We start from the raw sequence: 6,359 nt of genomic DNA, 5'->3' as shown, positions 1-6,359 counted from the left end.
TCTAGTCATGTTTCCTCATAGTATCCCGAGCGCTTTGCAGTAACCTCATTTGAGCTCCGCCCTTAGCACCAGTTAGCCCCACCCTCTACCCTGCGTTCATTGGCTTAGATAATTGTGTTTCCATGGCAAGAATACGGAAACATGCCGAGACCCACGACCATTGGTGAAAAACGAGGTCAGTCTCTTTATATAAGGACGTCATCGCCCCGCACGTGGAATTCAATGGGCATGGCCACAACCAGTGTAGAAGGAGAGTGGTCGAATCATTACGAGAGACAGTAGTAGATGAATGGAGCGGCGTCGATGGTTGGTTCACAGAGGCTCAAACGGCTGGCTGTTATCTAAACGGTTATACAAGTGTGTGTATTGTCAATGTGGGTGAATTACTTAACCATATCCATGCATGGTGATAGGCATAGGTGTTTTCTAACATTAGACTTGTGTTTTGCTGTATGAAATATCCTGTTTGTTAGAAAATGGATAGCCTACGTTTTGAAAGATACATTTTCATAAACATTATCAGAAAATACGGTGTTTTAGACATTACGTTGCAATTACGCACGGGTGTTAATGCGTAATAATACGCTATTTTATCCTATTTCAGCATAGGGTAAAAACAATGCTACAAAAATTATAAAAAACCATGTTGGAATTTCAAATAAATCTCTTAATGTCTTTTTTAGGCTGTTGAAACAGTGAACATTTATCCATCAGACGCAGAGCAAGCAAAACGTTCCTAGAAAGTTGTTGGTACATTTATCATGCGATGATGAAAATTGTCTCTGGAATATGGGCCTATTACTGTTGAATAAACTGCAGACAATCGTGCTCTTTGTCAGTAAGAAGTACCGTATTCGCCATTATACATTATCAATTAATATTTTCCTGTGCACAGTTGTCAGCACAAGCTTAGGGGAAAACATAGTAGACTTGGCATTGATTAAGGAGCAGGTGTTGTGCACATAATGCAGTGTGTTTCAATCTCATCATATGTAAAAGCCTGCCATCCTGGAAGGCTAGTCAGCTGTTGCTGCAGTGCAACCCTGAGCCAGCAGGGGGAGGCATGGATCACTATGAGCTGTACAGTACCCACTGTGGTTATAGAAGTCTAGCCATCAGCATTAGGATAGCATGACCATTTCCATTGCATAATTTGTTTGGGAATGTGAAGATAATAAGAAACACACCATAATGTTAGTTATTCTAAAGCTCAAGGAATATGGAATATGGCGTATTGGAATTCCATATTCTATGGAATATAGATCACGAAAGACGTCACATTTACTGCATGCATTCATTCCTCCCTCTACTATGGTAGGTCAGTAACTCAATCTCCCTGCACTGACATGATGCAAGAAAGAAAGGGGAGAGAGTGATTTGGCACTTGGCAGCTCCTGTCATGTGCCTGGTTACTCAGTCACCAGTTTGATCCAGAGGAAAGTCAAGATAAACTTAAGGATTGGATAGCCCACTGCATGCAATGAAAATATTCCACAATGCTCACATGAATTGGAAAGAGACTTGCTATTAGAACATTTCACACATGTATCAAGTGTATTTCCCTGTCTCATCGGGGCTAAAATTAAAACCCTTTTCCGGCCCTCAGCGTCTCGTCTGTCTCCATACTTCTCACCAATATTCTAGCAGGTCATTTGGATGCTATTGACACTACAGATTTACCTATGTTAAAACATGCAAAGCCACAATCACAGGTTGTCTCTCCATCTGCTTTAGATGAGACATGGGAATCAGAAATCATCAAGCTCTTTAAAGGTCCAAATCAGCCGTTTTTATCTCAATATCAAATCATTTCGGCGTAACAATTAAGTATCTTACCGTGATTGTTTTCAATAAAAATATTTAAAAAGAAAAAAAATGCTTCTTAGCAAAGCGCAATTTCTCAAGTAAAAATTCTGCTAGGACTGTCTGGGAGTGGTCTAATACAAATACAAATTACATCTCAATGGAATAAAATAGAATACATTTAGTGGGAATATAAATACAAGGTAGGCATGGAGTGTCCTCTGGGACAATTTCTTCAGCAGCCTGAGTTAGTAGAGGCGCTGTTGCGCTTTCATGAGTAGAGTGGTGGTGTTATGGATCCATGTCAGGTTCTCGGTGATGTGGAAGCTGAAGAACATTAACCTCTTGACTCTCTCCACTGCAGTCCTGTCGATGTGGATCGGGGCGTGTCCTCCTCCCTGCTTCCTGAAGTCGACAATCAACTCCTTATTTTTGCTGATGTTTAGGGAGAGGTTGTTTTCCTGGCACCACACTGCCAGGTCTCTGACCTCCCTGTAGGCTGACTCGTCATTGTTAATGATCAGGCCTACAACCGTGGTCTCATCAGCAAACTTGATGGAGTTGGCGTTGTGCTTGGCCACGCAGTCGTAGGTGAATGGGGAGTACAGCAGTGGGCTGAGCACGCATCCCTGCAGAACCCCCGTGTTGAGAGTCGTTGTGGTGGAGTTGTTGTAGCCAATCCTCACAGCCTGTGGTCTGCCCGTCAGAAAGTCCAGGATCTAGTTGCAGAGGGAGGTGGCCAGACCCAGGGCCTTGAGCTTAGTGACGAGCTTGGAGGGAACAATGGTGTTGACTGTTAAGCTGTAGCAAACTAACAGCATTCTCACATAGGTATTCCTCTTGTCCAGGTGTGACAGAGCCGTGTGGATTGCGATGGAGAGGGCGTCTTGAGTGGACCAGTTGGAGCGGTAATGAAATTGGAGTGGGCTCCAGTGTGTCTGGCACGTTGGCCTTGATGTGGGCCAAGAGATGTGTAATAACTTAGTAACTACTATAGTCATTAGGGGCCCTAATTTAGGGCCTACTATAAACCCAATGAATATAGTATAATAGACATTTATAAAAATCTAATTTGCAGACAAAGAGAAACAAGTACTTGATTTTGAAATAGAACATGTTAGTAACTCAACTACAACACTAATGCTGTTGTTACAGTTTGGTCGTTATGATACATCATTGTCAACTCATTGTAAATGAATGCAATTATTAACAGAATGATACGGTTTAAATTTTGTTTTCTTCATCCAAAACATGGCAGAGAAAATGTATAGGTTTCATCATGCATATTTCAGTAAGGATGTAGCGATTCACCGACAGGCATAGGTCCCCGATTTAAATGTTTACGATAGTGAACCGATGGACCGATTTACTCATAACTATTCTTGCTCACATTACTTTCTTTCTACCTTCCTAAAATACCTCTCATCTTTTGTGACAACTGATGTGTCCTCTCCTACAGTGTCGAACTAAGCATATACCTGTGTTGTCAGTCATTGATCTACAACTAATTTTGCATACCGAACAACCACAGGCAATATCAGTAGCCTAGTCAAACTGCACACTGTGCGCTGCTTTGCGCGCTGACCAACGAGAGGAAGTCGGCCCATTCCTAATTTTGTATATCTGTGCGGCACATTCCGCATTCAAATGCTTGTAAAATGGCTTGCGCAATATTAAGCTTTATTAATTGAGTGACAACCAATGTAATGTGATAGGTTATCGTTATCAAATGCACTGTTGAAAATTGTGTTTTACTGGAATAAATGTAAGCTACCTGAGACAACTCATCTGGCTATAACCTACTGTACCTGCTGAATGGGGCTTACCATATATTTTATTTAGATTGTTCAGTTTCACCATCAGCAATAGTTTAGGTAGTTTTGTTTTAAACAGTGTATATATATGGTCATTTTTAGATATACAGGGTAAAGTTTACAATTTCATAATGGGGACAGCAATCACTTTTGCGAGGGAAGCGGCACTGCATGGTTGAAATGGGAGGAGAAGCTCACTCCATAAAAACTTCAAAACGGTCAAAAGCATTCCATTTTGATATGGGGTGAAATTCTAAGTTGTGCTATGTATTCATTGGCTATGTCATGTCTAATTTTTTTAACGATAAATATTGGTACATTACTAGCTTAAACACTTTTAATATGGAAAAATGACAAGTGGGTGATGGTGATTTCAGATCAAAAGTATGGGGATAAAAAAAGCATACATTGCCCCCCTTAATCTGATAGTGGGGTGGTAGATGACCACTAGTCTCCTTTATGGCTCAGCTTGATATCTAAGGCGGCAGATGGGATAGTCTGGAGTATGGCCACAAACACATTTTCACCAAATCAACAGAATAACAGCAGCTGGTAGTCAAGACTAGCCAGTCTTAACCGGTAGCCTATCACTGGCGGTTGCAATGCATCAGTCCCATCCATGCAGACAAAGGTGAGAGAGTAGCCCAGTCTGATGTCAAGAGCATGCATCTACACAGGCACAGAGCGAGAGAGACACACATGCACACAAATGATTGGCTTCCAAAATGGGTCTCACTCGTCTTTTCCTTGAAAGGTTTACCATTAAGTTTGACCTCATTGAAACAGTTGGACCAAAGTTACTAATGGACAATTAAAACTACTAGCTAATCTCTTTCCAAATAGAACATTCTGGAAGTGTTTGGAACGTGGGAGTTTTGGGAAAGATCCCCGATCTACATGGTCTAGTAGAAGCAGCTTTGAATCGGCACATTCAATGACGCAGAAGTCCTAGTGACTCACCAACCCAAATTGCACCAGTCTCCCCAACAAAAGTTTTTGGTGCTCGGCTGATGGTGTCTATCTCTGTATGTAGGGCAATATCATGATGACGATGAAGTGTTTATTATTGTCTCCCTTGTCTGTCTGTCTATGGAAGTGTGAGAATTATGCAGGTCGGCCTGATGCTCTGGCTCAGAGGCTTTATGGTTAGCCCTCTCTCTGTGCAGCAGATGACACTCAGAAGGGTATCAATGTATAAATAAGTATCACATTTTCAGCAGATGACACCGTAATAGGAGTGGACCCAGGGAGCGGCTTGATCAAATCTGCTGAACACACATGCACCTTGGTCTAGGAAGACTGCTATTTCCTATAATGACTATACTCTTCAAATGAAAGTACTTCAAAATAAAGTAGGGGCCAGACATGACTCAACTGTTAATTCTCTCACACTCAGACCTCCAATAATCTTACATCACAACCCCATAATATTCACTGGTCTGTTTGGTTGCTGTTTTAGGCGGGACACTCATTTCCCCTCCCTCAGACTTCATACCTCCATTGGCATGGATATGACCATTTCCTTAGTTACAGAGGGTTGCTATACGTCACATTTCAAGCGCCATAGACTTCTTCCATTGTTACGTCATACGCAGGGCGTTTTGCAGCCGCAGTCAGACATTAGCCAATCCTACAGCACTGCGGAATTCCAGGATGGAATGTTTGCCGCCTGCTGGGAGACTTCCGTTGTAAAGTTGCCTCTCTGCCCACTCCCTACTCTCTTTCCCTTATATCATAATGTGGGAAGAAAGCTACTATTTGGATAATGATGGATGGTTCTAGTAGGTTTGTTTTAAAATGGAAATAGACTCCCTCCATGAACTGTCATAAAGTGATCCTGAACCTAACAGTTTGTTTTAAGTCTGAGTAAAATTTTATTTTTAGACAGACTCCAATAATAAATACACAATTCCCAACCTTATCTATGCCTGTAAAACCCTTGACAGAAAGAAGTGACAGTACACTTGACTTTAGAAAAGAACGGTCATATGATCCATAAGGAGTCCAACAATTTGTAATAGTCTGTGCTAAATGGTGTGTTTGTTATCCATTTCAATGTAATCTCTTAGATTTCAAAAGAACACATAAAATGAAAACCTTCACTAACAAGAGGACCGCAACAGTGAGAGTCAAAGATCCATCCCCAATCCTCACCTTGAGTTTTAGTCCCTTCAATCTCTTTTAGTGTAAGTGTGTGTGGATACCTAAAGGCGCTGCATGGTCAATCCGACGTCTGCATTGGTCGTGCAGCATTTACGGTGATACATCCTCTGCATAAATCAGGGCATTCATACTTCTTGCGCTTCGCGGAGCAGCGCAGAGCTGTTGTCAAGGAAGTTGTCAAGGAAGTGAGTTTGTGTTTATACAAGACCTCCCGCTCTCACCTACCGTCAAACAATCATGTCAATGCGGAGCTATATGGAGCCCTTCGCAATGTACAACATTTGGGATGCACACAGCAATGCAGTACGGAGCTCAATCGACTCAGTGGGTTTTGTCCAACATGTCTCTGGACCTACTCACTGCCACAGTCATACTCTGGACCTAGTTTTGTCCCATGGAATAAATGTTGTAGATCTTAATGTTTTTCCACAAAATCCTGGACTATCGGACCACCATTTTATTACGTTTGCAATCGCAACAAATAATCTGCTCAGACCCCAACCAAGGAGCATCAAAAGTCGTGCTATAAATTCTCAGACAACACAAAAATTCCTTGATGCCCTTCCAGACTCCTTCTGC

This window comes from Coregonus clupeaformis, chromosome 21 (genome assembly GCF_020615455.1).
Source record: "Coregonus clupeaformis isolate EN_2021a chromosome 21, ASM2061545v1, whole genome shotgun sequence".
NCBI classification, from domain to species: domain Eukaryota; kingdom Metazoa; phylum Chordata; class Actinopteri; order Salmoniformes; family Salmonidae; genus Coregonus; species Coregonus clupeaformis.
The sequence above is the reverse complement of the archived record's forward strand: the minus strand, read 5'-3'. Positions refer to the sequence as shown.